This window comes from Macrobrachium nipponense, chromosome 27 (genome assembly GCF_015104395.2).
Source record: "Macrobrachium nipponense isolate FS-2020 chromosome 27, ASM1510439v2, whole genome shotgun sequence".
NCBI lineage: Eukaryota > Metazoa > Arthropoda > Malacostraca > Decapoda > Palaemonidae > Macrobrachium > Macrobrachium nipponense.
In genome coordinates, this window is record NC_087216.1 from 46,455,246 (window position 1) to 46,472,380 (window position 17,135).

Here is a 17,135-nt window from a genome sequence, read left to right on the forward strand (position 1 = left end):
TAATGTGGAAGTTACTAACAGGTATCATCAGTGAAAGGCTATACAACTACCTAGAGGAGACAAACACCATCCCCCACCAACAGAAAGGCTGCAGAAGGAAGTGTAGGGGCAAAAAAAGACCAGCTCCTGATAGACAAAATGGTAATGAAGAACAGTAGGAGAAGGAAAACCAACCTAAGCATGGCATGGATAGACTATAAGAAAGCCTTCGACATGATACCACACACATGGCTAATAGAATGCCTGAAAATATATGGGGCAGAGGAAAATACCATCAGCTTCCTCAAAAATACAATGCGCAACTGGAATACAATACTTACAAGCTCTGGAATAAGACTAGCAGAGGTTAATATCAGGAGAGAGATCTTCCAGGGCGACTCCACGTCCCCACTACTCTTCGTAGTAGCCATGATTCCCATGACAAAAGTACTACAGAAGATGGATGCCGGGTACCAACTCAAGAAAAGACGGCAACAAAATCAACCATCTGATGTTCATGGACGACGTTCAAGCTGTATGGGTAAGAGCATAAAGGAAATAGATACCCTAATCCAGACTGTAAGGATTGTATCTGGGGACATCAGGATGGAGTTTGGAATAGAAAAATGCGCCTTAGTCAACATACAAAAAGGAAAAGTAACGAGAACTAAAGGGATAAAGCTACCAGATGGGAGCAACATCAAACACATAGATGAGACAGGATACAAATACCTGGGAATAATGGAAGGAGGAGATATAAAACACCAAGAGATGAAGGACACGATCAGGAAAGAATATGTGCAGAGACTCAAGGCGATACTCAAGTCAAAACTCAACGCCGGAAATAGATAAAGCCATAAACACATGGGCAGTGCCCAGTAATCAGATACAGCGCAGGAATAGTGGAATGGACGAAGGCAGAACTCCGCACCATAGATCAGAAAACCAGGAAACAAATGACAATACACAAAGCACTACACCCAAGAGCAAATACGGACAGACTATACATAACACGAAAGGAAGGAGGGAGAGGACTACTAAGTATAGAGGACTGCGTCAACATCGAAAATAGAGCACATGGGCAATATCTGAAAACCAGTGAAGACGAGTGGCTAAAGAGTGCATGGGAAGAAGGACTAATAAAAGTAGACGAAGACCCAGAAATATACAGAGACAGGAGAAAGACAGAAAGAACAGAGGACTGGCACAACAAACCAATGCACGGAAACCAACATGAGACAGACTAAAGAACTAGCCAGCGATGACAATGGCAATGGCTACAGAGAGCTAAAGAAGGAAACTGAAGGAATGATAACAGCGGCACAAGATCAGGCCCTAAGAACCAGATATGTTCAAAGTATGATAGACGGAAATAACATCTCTCCCATATAGGAAGTGCAATACGAAAAATGAAACCATAAACCACATAGCAAGTGAATGCCCGGCACTTGCACAGAACCAGTACAAAAAGAGGCATGATTCAGTGGCAAAAGCCCTCCACTGGAGCCTGTGTAAGAAACATCAGCTACCTTGCAGTAATAAGTGGTACGAGCACCAACCTGAAGGAGTGATAGAAAACGATCAGGCAAAGATCCTCTGGGACTATGGTATCAGAACGGATAGGGTGATACGTGCAAACAGACCAGACGTGATGTTGATTGACAAAGTCAAGAAGAAAGTATCACTCATTGATGTCGCAATACCATGGGACACCAGAGTTGAAGAGAAAGAGAGGGAAAAAATGGATAAGTATCAAGATCTGAAAATAGAAATAAGAAGGATATGGGATATGCCAGTGGAAATCGTACCCATAATCATAGGAGCACTAGGCACGATCCCAAGATCCCTGAAAAGGAATCTGGAAAAACTAGAGGCTGAAGGAGCTCCGGGCCTCATGCAGAAGAGTGTGATCCTAGAAACGGCACACATAGTAAGAAAAGTGATGTGGGAACTCCTAAGGACATGCCATGGATCTGCAAACCCTGGAACAACCCCACACTATAAATACCACCCAGTCGAATTGGAGGACTGTGATAGAGCAAAAAAAAAAGATAAAAAAAAAAAATAATAATAATAATTGAAGGGGAAGATGGTCAGGTACTTGGAGGTCGTCATCCAGCAACTGACCACCACAACGACAGTATCCAACAGCCTGAGATTGGAGCTACAGAAGCAAACCAAAGGAAGAAATGGACAAGAGAAGAAAATAAGGAAATATGGAGATGCTACATCAGAAGCAACCCGACGGAGAGAGGATACAGAAGAAGGTTGGTCAACATCTGGAATGAGAGGAATAACACCCCCCCAAACAGAGCAGAGGCTGGCAGACCAAGTAAGGAACATACAGAAAAAGAACTGACTCTCCCCAACAGAAAGAGAAGAACTGGAAAAGGAAATGTCACACGACAACGAATTACACGAAGACGAACTGAGAGACGATGCCACAGAAGACAACAGCGACAGGGATGATGAGGTATCAATCAACGACACAGGAAGAAACACCAACGAAGTAACAGAGAGGACGGAATGGGTAGAAAAGATTAGACAATGGATGGAGCCAGATACTGAGAGAACAAAGATCCCCTCCATGAAAGCCTACAACATCAAGAAATTAAGGCAGAAAACAAGTGAGGTCAATGAAATAATGGGCATAATGCACACCACCAGTATCACAGAAACAAATAACTTGGCATATGCAGAAGCAAGATTAGTAGCAGAACTGATAGGGATTCAAACACCAACACCACCGTCACAACCAACCCAACAGAAACCAAAACAGCAACTTCATTGGAAAAGGCGCTTGGAAAAGCAAATCATGGTGATGAGATCTGACTTGAGTAAACTGAAAGAGATGGCAGAAAAAAGGCTAAGAAACAAGAAAAGAAGGGAGGAACTCAACGAGAAATACAAAGTACAAGAGAGGGGACTAAACAACACAATAGAAGATGTAAAACAGAGGCTTAAGGCCAAAGCACATAAGATCCAACGGTACATGAACAGGAATAAGGGATACCAACAGAACAAACTATTCGGAACCAACCAGAAAAGACTATACAGCCAACTAATAGGGGAAGACAACCGCCAAGAAATTCCTGAAGCCGAACCAAGTAAGAGACTCTGGGAAAACGTATGGAGCAATCCAGTATCACACAACAAACATGCAACATGGCTCCAGGAAGTCAAGGTAGAAGAAACAGGGAGAATAAAACAAATATTCACAGAGATCACGACAGACACAGTCAGACACCAACGAAAGAAAATGCCAAACTGGAAAGCCTCAGGTCCCAATGAAGTCCATGGATACTGGCTCAAAAACTTCAAGGCCCTACACCCACGAATAGCAGAACAACTCCAGCATTGTATCTCAAATCACCAAGCACCCAAATGGATTACCACAGGAAGAACATCCTTAGTACAAAAAGACAAGAGTAATGGAAATATAGTAACTACAGGCCTATCACCTGCCTACCAATAATGTGGAAGTTACTAACAGGTATCATCAGTGAAAGGCTATACACCTACCTAGAGGAGACAAAAACCATCCCCCACCAACAGAAAGGCTGCAGAAGGAAGTGTAGGGGCACAAAAGACCAGCTCCTGATAGACAAAATGGTAATGAAGAACAGTAGGAGAAGGAAAACCAACATAAGCATGGCATGGATAGACTATAAGAAAGCCTTCGACATGATACCACACACATGGCTAATAGAATGCCTGAAAATATATGGGGCAGAGGAAAATACCATCAGCTTCCTCAAAAATACAATGTGCAACTGGAATACAATACTTACAAGCTCTGGAATAAGACTAGCAGAGGTTAATATTATCAGGAGAGGGATCTTCCAGGGTGACTCACTGGCCCCACTACTCTTCGTAGTAACCATGATTCCCATGACAAAAGTACTACAGAAGATGGATGCCGGGTACCAACTCAAGAAAAGAGGCAACAAAATCAACCATCTGATGTTCATGGACGACATCAAGCTGTATGGTAAGAGCATCAAGGAAATAGATACCCTAATCCAGACTGTAAGGATTGTATCTGGGGACATCAGGATGGAGTTTGGAATAGAAAAATGCACCTTAGTCAACATACAAAAAGGCAAAGTAACGAGAACTGAAGGGATAAAGCTACCAGATGGGAGCAACATCAAACACATAGATGAGACAGGATACAAATACCTGGGAATAATGGAAGGAGGAGATATAAAACACCAAGAGATGAAGGACACGATCAGGAAAGAATATGTGCAGAGACTCAAGGCGATACTCAAGTCAAAACTCAACGCCGGAAATATGATAAAAGCCATAAACACATGGGCAGTGCCAGTAATCAGATACAGCGCAGGAATAGTGGAATGGACGAAGGCAGAACTCCGCACCATAGATCAGAAAACCAGGAAACAAATGACAATACACAAAGCACTACACCCAAGAGCAAATATGGACAGACTATACATAACACGAAAGGAAGGAGGGAGAGGACTACTAAGTATAGAGGACTGCGTCAACATCGAGAACAGAGCACTGGGGCAATATCTGAAAACCAGTGAAGACAAGTGGCTAAAGAGTGCATGGGAAGAAGGACTAATAAAAGTAGACGAAGACCCAGAAATATACAGAGACAGGAGAATGACAAACAGAACAGAGGACTGGCACAACAAACCAATGCACAGACAATACATGAGACAGACTAAAGAACTGGCCAGCGATGACACATGGCAATGGCTACAGAGGGGAGAGCTAAAGAAGGAAACTGAAGGAATGATAACAGCGGCACAAGATCAGGCCCTAAGAACCAGATATGTCCAAAGAACGATAGATGGAAATAACATCTCTCCCATATATAGGAAGTGCAATACGAAAAATGAAACCATAAACCACATAGCATGCGAATGCCCAGCACTTGCACAGAACCAGTAAAAAAAGAGGCATGATTCAGTGGCAAAAGCCCTCCACTGGAGCCTGTGCAAGAAACATCAGCTACCTTGCAGTAATAAGTGGTACGAGCACCAACCTGAAGGAGTGATAGAAAACGATCAGGCAAAGATCCTCTGGGACTATGGTATCAGAACAGGTAGAGTGATACGTGCAAATAGACCAGATGTGACGTTGATTGACAAAGTCAAGAAGAAAGTATCATTCATTGATGTCACAATACCATGGGACACCAGAGTTGAAGAGAAAGAGAGAGAAAAAATGGATAAGTATCAAGATCTGAAAATAGAAATAAGAAGGATATGGGATATGCCAGTGGAAATTGTACCCATAATCATAGGAGCACTAGGCACGATCCCAAGATCCCTGAAAAGGAATCTAGAAAAACTAGCGGCTGAAGTAGCTCCAGGACTCATGCAGAAGAGTGTGATCCTAGAAATGGCGCACATAGTAAGAAAAGTGATGGACTCCTAAGGAGGCAGGATGCAACCCGGAACCCCACACTATAAATACCACCCAGTCGAATTGGAGGACTGTGATAGAGCAAAAAAAAAAATTATTATTATCATTATTATTATTATTATTATTATTATTATTATTATTTTATTAAAAGTAATGGCTACTTCAGCAGCATTACACTTGTAGAGATTCTTCTCTATTCTCCGAATAGCGGCTTTTTCCGTGCTACTTAGACAGGCTAGTAGAGCGCCTATAGAGGTCATGATCAAATACAGAGTCTAAATTGGTGTATATATTTGAATTCAAGAAAGAGAGAGAGAGAGAGTAGAGAGAGAGAGAGAGAGAGAGAGAGAGAGAGAGACATATATATATATATATATATATATATATATATATATATATATATATATATATATCGTTAATGACTTTGATAACTATGGTATCATAGTTTATCTGTAAAATTCAAATATATACACCAATTTAGACTCTGTATTTGGTCATGACCTCTATAGGCGCTCTACTAGCCTGTCTAAGTAGCACGGAAAAAGCTGCTATTCGGAGAATAGAGAAGAATCTCTACAAAGTGTAATGCTGCTGAAGTAGCCATTACTTTTAATAAAGTATGCTTGAGAGAGGGTCTGCTTCCTAAGTACACTATTATTATTATTATTATTATTATTATTTTTTTTTTTTGCTCTATCACAGTCCTCCAATTCGACTGGGTGGTATTTATAGTGTGGGGTTCCGGGTTGCATCCTGCCTCCTTAGGAGTCCATCACTTTTCTTACTATGTGTGCCGTTTCTAGGTTCACACTCTTCTGCATGAGTCCTGGAGCTACTTCAGCCTCTAGTTTTTCTAGATTCCTTTTCAGGGATCTTGGGATCGTGCCTAGTGCTCCTATGATTATGGGTACGATTTCCACTGGCATGTCCCATACCCTTCTTATTTCTTTTTTCAGATCTTGATACTTATCCATTTTTTCCCTCTCTTTCTCTTCAACTCTGGTGTCCCATGGTATGCGACATCAATGAGTGATACTTTCTTCTTGATTTTGTCAATCAACGTCACGTCTGGTCTGTTTGCACGTATCACCTTATCTGTTCTGATACCATAGTCCCAGAGGATCTTTGCCTGATCGTTTTCTATCACTCCCTCAGGTTGGTGCTCGTACCACTTATTACTGCAAGGTAGCTGATGTTTCTTGCACAGGCTCCAGTGGAGGGCTTTTGCCACTGAATCATGCCTCTTTTTGTACTGGTTCTGTGCAAGTGCCGGGCATTCACTTGCTATGTGGTTTATGGTTTCATTTTTCGTATTGCACTTCCTACATATGGGAGAGATGTTATTTCCGTCTATCGTACTTTGAACATATCTGGTTCTTAGGGCCTGATCTTGTGCCGCTGTTATCATTCCTTCAGTTTCCTTCTTGAGCTCTCCCCTCTGTAGCCATTGCCAATTGTCATTGCTGGCTAGTTCTTTAGTCTGTCTCATGTATTGTCCGTGCATTGGTTTGTTGTGCCAGTCCTCTGTTCTTTCTGTCTTTCTCCTGTCTCTGTATATTTCTGGGTCTTCGTCTACTTTTATTAGTCCTTCTTCCCATGCACTCTTTAGCCACTCGTCTCCACTGGTTTTCAGGTATTGCCCCAGTGCTCTATTTTCGATGTTGACGCAGTCCTCTATACTTAGTAGTCCTCTCCCTCCTTCCTTTCGTGTTATGTATAGTCTGTCCGTATTTGCTCTTGGGTGTAGTGCTTTGTGTATTGTCATATGTTTCCTGGTTTTCTGATCTATGGTGCGGAATTCTGCCTTCGTCCATTCCACTATTCCTGCGCTGTATCTGATTACTGGCACTGCCCATGTGTTTATGGCTTTTATCATATTTCGGCGTTGAGTTTTTGACTTGAGTATCGCCTTAAGTCTCTGCATATATTCTTTCCTGATCGTGTCCTTCATCTCTTGGTGTTTTATATCTCCTCCTTCCATTATTCCCAGGTATTTGTATCCTGTCTCATCTATGTGTTTGATGTTGCTCCCATATGGTAGCTTTTTATCCCTTCAGTTCTCGTTACTTTTCTTTGCCTTTTTGTATGTTGACTAAGGCGCATTTTTCTATTCCAAAACTCCATCCTGATGTCCCCAGATACAATCCTTACAGTCTGGATTAGGGTATCTATTTCCTTGATGCTCTTACCATACAGCTTGATGTCGTCCATGAACATCAGATGGTTGATTTTGTTGCCTCTTTTCTTGAGTTGGTACCCGGCATCCATCTTCTGTAGTACTTTTGTCATGGGAATCATGGCTACTACGAAGAGTAGTGGGGACAGTGAGTCGCCCTGGAAGATCCCTCTCCTGATATTAACCTCTGCTAGTCTTATTCCAGAGCTTGTAAGTATTGTATTCCAGTTGCGCATTGTATTTTTGAGGAGCTGATGGTATTTTCCTCTGCCCCATATATTTTCAGGCATTCTATTAGCCATGTGTGTGTATCATGTCGAAGGCTTTCTTATAGTCTATCCATGCCATGCTTAGGTTGGTTTTCCTTCTCCTACTGTTCTTCATTACCTTTTGTCTATCAGGAGCTGGTCTTTTGTGCCCCTACACTTCCTTCTGCAGCCTTTCTGTTGGTGGGGGATGGTGTTTGTCTCCTCTAGGTAGTTGTATAGCCTTTCACTGATGATACCTGTTAGTAACTTCCACATTATTGGTAGGCAGGTGATAGGCCTGTAGTTACTGGCTATATTTCCCTTACTCTTGTCTTTTTGTACTAAGGATGTTCTTCCTGTGGTCATCCATTTGGGTGCTTGGTGATTTGAGATACAATGCTGGAGTTGTTCTGCTATTCGTGGGTGTAGGGCCTTGAAGTTTTGAGCCAGTATCCATGGACTTCACCGGGACCTGGGGCTTTCCAGTTTGGCATTTTCTTTAGTTGTGTCTGACTGTGTCTGTCGTGATCTCTGTGAATCTTTGTTTTATTCTCCCTGTTTCTTCTTCCTTGACTTCCTGGAGCCATGTTGCATGTTTGTTGTGTGATACCGGTTGCTCCATATGTTTCCCAGAGTCTCTTACTTGGTTCGGCTTCAGGAATTTCTGGGTGGTTGTCTTCCCCTCTTAGTTGGCTGTATAGTCTTTTCTGGTTGGTTCCGAATAGTTTGTTCTGTTGGTATCCCTTATTTTTCCTGTTCATGTACCGTTGGATCTTGTGTGCTTTGGCCTTAAGCCTCTGTTTTACATCTTCTATTGTGTGTTTAGTCCCCTCTCTTGTACTTTGTATTTCTCGTTGAGTTCCTCCTTGTTTTTCTTGCTTCTTAGCCTTTTTTCTGCCATCTCTTTCAGTTTACTCAAGTCAGATCTCATCACCATGATTTGCTTTTCCAGGCGCCTTTTCCAAGGAGGTTGCTGTTTTGGTTTCTGTTGGGTTGGTTGTGACGGTGGTGTGGTGTTCGAATCCCCATCAGTTCTGCTACTAATCTTGCTCCTGCATATGTCAAGTTATTTGTTTCTGTGATACTGGTGGTGTGTATTAGGCCCATTATTTCATTGACCTCACTTGTTTTCTCCCTTAATTTCTTGGTGTTGTAGGCTTTCATGGAGGGGATCTTTGTTCTCTCTGTATCTGGCTCCATCCGTTGTCTAATCTTTCTACCCATTCCGTCCTCTCTGTTATTTTTTTTTTTCGTCGGTGTTTCTTCGTGTGTCGTTGTTTGATACTTCATCCTCCCTGTCGTCTTCTTGTGGCAATCGTCTCTCAGTTCGTCTTCGTGTAATTCGTTGTCGTGTGACATTTCCCTTTCCAGTTCTTCTCTTTCTGTTGGGGAGAGCCAGTTCTTTTTCTTTATGTTCCTTACTTGGTCTGCCAGCCTCTGCTCTGTTTGGGGGGTGTTATTCCTCTCATTCCAGATGTTGATCAATCTTCGTCTATATCCTCTCTCCGTCGGGTTGCTTCTGATGTAGCATCTCCATATTATTATTATTATTATATTATTATTATTATTATTATTATTATTATTATTATTATTATTATTCTGTGAACTCTCTTTGATTGAAAAAAGTTCCTTTACATATTTTTCTCCACCTTGTCGTGGTCTATTCTAAATTTTAATTGTTTCATATATTTTGGAAATTTCAGTCTCAGCAGAAAAAAAAGAGCGTACATTAAGAACCACCACATTTTATTTGCGACACGCTTCGTTGTTTCTTCATAACAAAATTTTCATGCCTAAAAGATGCATTATAGTATTCTTATAGTTGAAAGATTATGCAATCATTATTGGTTGACAAAGCTGATTAAAAGTAGCAACAATAAGATAAATGGTAAAATCTTTGAAATTAATTTCAATCATTAGACTCAGAAATAAAGGTTCTTTTAAACTATTTCAAAACTAATGGTTCTATATACATTACGAGACAACTAAAAAAAAAATATGCTCAAGTATAGCTTTCCCAACATTAACCCCAAGTTAATATCTACTAACAACCATACTATTCAAGCGTTGTTAAACCATAAGGATAAACTACCTTCTGACCTTTTGTTGGCATCGCCTATATTTACAAGCGTGACGCCTGTAATGTATATTGGCCAGTCAAAGCGGTCCGTCCGGACAAGATCTTCCGAACATTATGGCATTTCTCCTCGTACTGGTTGCTTGCTGGCCAAGCCAACCAGATCACCGATTTTACAGCATACAGAGGAATGTAATACACGTAGGAGATTAGAAAATTTTAGTGTTCTTGGTACTTTTTAGAGAAGAATCATTATTGAGAACCTCTGAGTCGATAGACATATTTTTCAGAAAGCCAGATCTTAACCTTGATAATTCATCTTATTCCTTGCTATTGATATAAATCATCCAATAATTCATTTACAGTGTAAATTTTCCAGCCCTCTTTCCCACCAATTTGTTTGTAGTATGTTGTTTTAATTAATTTTAAAGATTTTATCATTTATTGTAGCTACTTTTACTCAGCTTTGTCAACCAATAATGATTGTATAATATTTTAACTATTAGAATACGTAATGTCTCTTTTAGGCTTAAAAATGTTGTTATGAAGAAACAAAGAAACGCGTCGCAAATAAAATGTGGTGGTTCTTAACGTAAGCTCTTCTTTTCCTTGAGACTGTATCACACTCTTACTAGTCAGGTGAACTAAGTTTGAAAGTTGATGAATATTATGCATTTCTTTGTTAATAAAATTAGCGTTTCGTCGGTTTCAGAGAGACTGGGCGAGTGAATGTAACTTTCTTCCTTTTGTGAAGTTTCTAGAGTTTTTTTTTTTTATGAAACTTCCGCCAATTTTCAAAATTCTCTAACAGAATTATAATCAGAGGAGGCTGGCCAAGTTTGTTGAAAAAATAACATGTTGAAAGAGAGAGAGAGAGAGAGAGAGAGAGAGAGAGAGAGAGAGAGAGAGAGAGAGAGAGAGAGAGAGAGGTCTTTATCAAATTAAACGTCGTTCACTTAAGGTTTAGCTTATATAATCCGATTTCTATCTATATTTACATTATTAATACTAACTGTGAACATCCCCCCAGATGCTGAAGCCGTACCGAGGGTGGGGGTCTTAGGGATCAGCAGCTGGGCCCTGATGCCTGGTGGGAACTGCTTTCTCGCTGGGCCTTGGTGCCCAGCTGTTGATCCAACTAAATAAGTCAGCCCTTTTCCTTTTACTAAAAACATTTCATCTTTCTGCTTCCTCCCCTATAAGGTATGGATTTTATGTTGATGACTTTTGGCTCGGTATTGGACATGATTTAGACTTATTCTTTGGATTTGATGGAGGGTGAGGATGGTTAGCATACCAACTCACCTGTAGAACTCGAGTATTCGACATGCCCGAGCGAGGGGAAAGTTTAGATGTCAAACCCTGCCCTCAGTGCTGGGTCTAATCTCGACAGACATCATGACGCCTTAAGCACTGAGGGTGGGTTGTATATCCAGGTGGTACCCAGAGGGCAGCCTTGTATGGGATAACACTGTCCTGTAAATGTGGCTTCATGGTGGGTGGGGGGCTACCTGGCCGAATTATCAAATCTTCATCTCGTGGAGACAGTAAAACCTGTTGACGACTTAGGCAAGGATAAGGACAAGGAAAATTCTGATAAATCCTCCATTGTGACTTTGGAGGCTTTTTCAAATGAAGAAGAACTCTTTGTTACATCCATTTTGTATATGAAACTAGTCCCTTTAGACAGGGATTATGACACTCTATTTAAAGAATTTTGTAAATTTGAGAACATTAAAGAATTACGAAATAAACTTGGCAAAAATTGTTTTTTTTAATACTGGATATTTTTCAACAACAAGACAGCTCACAGAGCTTACAGAGAGTTCAGGTCAGATTCTATGAGTGTTGGACTGTAAAGGCAGAAGAGGTCCCTAGGTATCTTGACATTTATAGACCACCAAATGAAACTAAAGATCCTAGTAGAAGAAGTAAAACCTCCAGATCACCGGACCTAGCTAAGTGGTTAATTATTACAACACATGGTGAGAGAGCAACCTCTTCAAGATGAACAGGTTGGTAAGCCAGAGGATCGGCAATGTATGGAGTCCACAAGTAACTCGCTTTAGCATAATAGTTTTTAGTTCATACCAAGACAGATGTTCAATCATTAATGCTCCTCATTTTGAAGCTTGATCCCAAGTGTATGATAGAAGAGATAAAACCTCACTATAATTTTAGTTATGCGAAGGATGTTATCTTCAATGAAGACTTAAATGGACAAGGAAGAAATTTTAGAAATGTGTCCAGATGTGGTTTGGAAGGTTTTCAAAGTGCCCCGCTCGTCTATGCTTATTTTAACATTTGTAAGTTCTTTTTTGCCATTAGACATTGTTCTTGACAGTGAAATTATGAAAGTTCATCCTTATAGACTGAGAGTGCTCCAGTGTTTTAAATATTTTGGTTTTGGACACTCTTCTCAGGTTTGTACTAGGAATAAACCTTGTGAATCATGTGGGCAGCCTGAGCACGAGGAATGTTCTGGACTGGTATTTTGTGTGAACTATAAAGGTGAACATCGAGCCTGTGATAAGAAATGTAGTGCATTCAAGAAAGAACAAGAGACACTACTAAAATCTATTGCTGAACACATCAGTGTGGGACAGGCCAAGAAGCTGTGGGCAAAGAAATCGTATTCACATGCCTTGAAGGCACAACAATCCAATACTGCTACTTCTGGGGCCCCTTCTGGTGGGGCTCCCTGGGCAATGCTGGTGGGGCTCCCCGGGGGGCCCCTGGTGGGGCTTCCAATGCCCCCTCTGATTGGGCCCCCTGGGCCCCCTTGGTGGGATTTCCAATGCCCCCTCAGGTGTGGTTTCCCATGCCTCCCCTGGTGGGGCTTCCCGGGCCCCCTCTGGTGGGGCTCCTCATGCTGCAGAGACTTGATGCAAGCCAGGGGACCTTGTCAGTTCCAGGATTCAAGCTTGGTCTCAATATATTAATGACTTCTCTCTGTTAGGGACATTGCCTGACAATGAGCCCTCACCTAATCCTGACATTGCAGTGCACCATGGAGATGACTGTGAGGAGATGGAGGCCCTCTTTATTACGTCAGAAGAGGGACCTTTCTCCCTCTTCGCCTCATTCATGGTGACTCAGCCATGATAGAAAAATCAGAAGCAAAACTGAAAGGGCAAGTGAAGGCCCATCACCTATAAGATCTGTAGCACTTATATCTAGATCAAGAAGTACTGGTAAAACTGATAAGATCTCTTTCACCAAGACACTAATTCCTAAATTAGTAGAGAATTTCAAGATCCCTTCATCCTCTAAATAATTGCTCTCATGCAGTTGAACATCCGTGGCTTTATACCAAATAGAGAGCAAGTTCGGGTTCTGTTTAAGGAAAATTATATGCCTGCGATGTGGCTACAGAAGACAAAGATGGGAGAGCTCACTCCCAACTTGGGTTTTAATTATTCATTTCATAGGTCTCCACCCCTGATAGGTGTACATGCTCAGGGAGGCACAGGCAACATAGTCTGCAAGTCTTTTAATCACAGGATTGTTCAATTGAACACGGTGTTGCTGGCTCGTGCAGTTCAATTTTCAATTATAAATGGGTCACTGTTTGTTCACTATACCTTGATCCATTATTAGAAAATAGATTGCAGGATGAGCAGGGTAATCCCCGTCCGCTAGAATTAAATGATCTACAGACATTGATAGACCAGCTTCCTCACCCTTCATTCTGATGGGGGATTTTAATGCTAAACACACCCTCTGGGGAGAGCCAAACTGCGACTGGTGGGGTTTAATAATAGAACAACTGCTTGATTTAAATGGCATCACTTTAATGAATGATGGTTCCTCTACAAGAGATGACGTTTTTCACAATACTGATTCGGCCATTGACCTCACTATCTGCTCTTTGTCTTTGAGGTTAGATTACCAGTGGGTAGTAGACCAGAATGATCATGGCAGTGATCATTGGCCCATTCACTTAAAATATATGAAAAATATTCCATTTCCATGTTTACCCAAATGGAAGGTAGGGGAGGCTGACTGGGGATTATTCAAAAAATCTATTGAAGTTGATCACGTGATAAATGATTTTCAGAGCCCAACATCTGCTTATGAGTATTTAATTAGTATATTGCTGTGTGGCACCATGCTGTCTATTCCTTAAACTTCTGGTAAACCTCGGTGTCCTGTGGTACCTTGGTGGAGTGATGCATGTGCCTTGAGCTGAAAGATAACAAGAACTTCCTACAAGAGATATCATAGATATTCTTGCTTAGTCAATAAAATTATCTATAAAAGAGCTCTTGCTAAACAAAAGAAAACATTTAAGCAGACAAGGAGGGAATCCTTTATTAGCTACATAAGTGAACTGAAATATGATTCCCCTATGCCATTAGTCTGGAACAGAATCTGAAAGCTGCAAGGGAAATTTTCTCCATCTCCCTTGCCTATATTGAAAATTGATGACTTCTTCATATCTGATTCTGGAGAAGTTGCAAATATCTTTGGTAGGCATTTCTCCAATACTACTCCCCTGCATTCAGGAGTATTAGGGAGAGTACCATGGTTGTTCCTCCTGTTAGTTTAAATTCAGAGTCTTATAAGCTTACTTTCACCATGAAAGAATTAGATCATGCAATCTCATTATCTTCCCCAACATCTCCTGGGGAAGATGATATGCTGTACACAATGATTTTTAATCTGCCTAGAAGTACAAAACAATTTCTTTTAGATATTTTAAACAGTTTTTGGCTTTCAGGAACTTCGCCAGAGTCTTGGAAAATATCAATCATTGTTCCTGTTTTAAAGTCTTTTAAAAATTCCTACCTTCCAAAGAACTATAGGTCAATAATGCTCTAACTAGTTGTGTTAGCAAGTTATATGAGACGATGGTCAATGCTCAACTTGTGTGGTATTTGGAGTCAAAGAATCTTTTATCTAACCGACAGTTTGGTTTTATGAAAAATAGAAGTACCTCTGACCCTTTGATGTTCCTTACTCGGGAGATGCAGAATGCTTTTGCTGTGCAAAACCAGACTATTGCAGTGTTCTTTGACCTTGAAAAAGCCTACGACACTACCTGACGAGGGGTTATCCTTATGCAACTTGTTGACTGGGGCTATTGTGGGTAATTTGTTTTATTGTCTCAAAGATGTTTTGTCAGAATGTTACCAGAAAGTAAGAATGGGCTATGACATTTCTTCTGCTTGCCTTCAAGAAGAAAGGTTAACTTAGGGAAGCATCCTTAGCCCAACACTCTTTAATGTAGCTGTCAACGTTCTACTAGAACAAGTTCCTGTTGGGGTGCATGGTCTGGCCTTTGCCGATGACTATGCAATAATCTGTAGGAAGTCTACACCTGTTGAAGCTTGTCAAAATATCCAGACTCCTATTAATGTTGCAATGTCGTGGGCCAGTGCTAAAGGGTTCAAATTTTCACCAGAAAAAAACAAAGCAATACGATTTTGTCAATTAAGAAGAGTGGAAGAGATCCCTACGTTGTTTTTAAATTATTCCATTTTACCTTATGAACATAGCATTAACTTTCTAGGTGTTACATTTGATAAAAAATTAACTTTTACTCAACATGTTAATGAAGTTGTGTGTAATGTGAAGCCTCATCTTAATGTTTTTAAACTTGTGTCAAATTCTATTTGGGGGGCAGATCAAATCACCCTTTTGAAGATGCACCAGGTTTTACGCCTAAGCAAAATTGAATGTGGTTGTCAAGTTAATAGTTGTGCATGCAAGACAACACTGCAGAAAGTAGATGTTGTCCATAATAGGGCTTTACATGTCTGTATGGGAGCCTAGAGAACTTCACCAGTGGGAAGCCTATATACTGAGTCAGGTTTTACCCAACTATTTATCCGTAGGGAGGAATTAGGCTTGAGATGCATATCAAGAGTAATTACGTCAAAGCTGAACCCCAACTATAAGTACATTAAAGAACCAACTGATAGAGCCTCAAATAGACCTAGAGTGCCAAAGCTGCTTGAAGTTCGGCTAGCAAGCTCTGCCAGGGAGGAGGGATTACTTCCTCCTGCAGTAGCTGAAAATTCACCCTCAAAGTTTCCTCCTTGAAATAGACTGAACTTGGAGATCTGCCCAATTAGGGACAGCAGGAGCGACAGTTCTGGTGATCAGCTGAGGGCAAGTATCTTGGATCATGCTTCCAAACATGGTGATTCTTATCATATATATACTGATGGCTTGAAGAGTTCTGATGGTGTTAGCTGCTCTGTAGTGACAAGTGATAGTATCATTAAAAAGAAGCTTCCATCTAATTCCTCTGTTTTTACGGCTGAACTCTTAGCAGTTCTGACTGCTCTTGACTATATTTTTTATAGTTCTTGTACTAACAAGGTCTTTACTATTTTTACCGACTCTTTTAGTGTTTTATCCTCTTTTAGAAGCCTGGTCTCTTGCCACCCTTTAGTGCAAGAGGTACAAGACTGGTTTTATCTTTTAATTAATAGAAGAGGTTTTTCTGTTAGGTTTTATTTGGATTAGGCACATTTCCAACATGGGCGTCCCTGTTTCCGATTTTAAAAGTACCATTCGATTTTATTGTAGAGACCAGTGGTAGGCCCACTGGTCTACTTTGGATAATAATTTTAAATTAAAATCGATTAGGCTTTCTATTCATCCTTGGCCTTATAGCCAGATGGATAGAAGGTCCGAGATAGTTTTAGCTAGATTGCGTATTGGCAACACTAAATATACTCACAGGTATCTAATGATGAGTGGAGCTGATAGACCTTATTTTGAAAAAGAATGTAGAGCTTGTTTGCCGGCAAATAAGACTCTTGCCAATATTTTAGATGAAGGTACTCAGGCAGAGCAAATTGTGACATTTTTAAGAAATATTAATCTTTTTTACGACTTGTAATTTTATTCTCCTAATTGTTTTAATTTTCTTATTTGACTTTTATAAATGAATGAATTGCATGTAGATAGATTGTGCGTGAGTTTAGCTTTTTTTTTATTTGTATTTATTTTTCAAAGATATATATGAACTGAATGGCCCAGCAGCTCCGGCGCTTGGTTATATGCCAAAAATTTATAATCTAATCTAATCTCCCAAACTGTGAACATTAATCTTAGCCCCTTCTTTATTTATTTTTATCCAGAGAACTTCAATTGTGTCTGCTTCATGCAGGTCCTAGAACCTATAAGGAGAGAAATACTTTCAAATTGACGGTAGTAATAAGAAGAATTTGGTTTTGTCATTAGCACATGAAATACATGAAAGGTTTTCGAAGAAATATCAAAGGACGATCGAAGGATG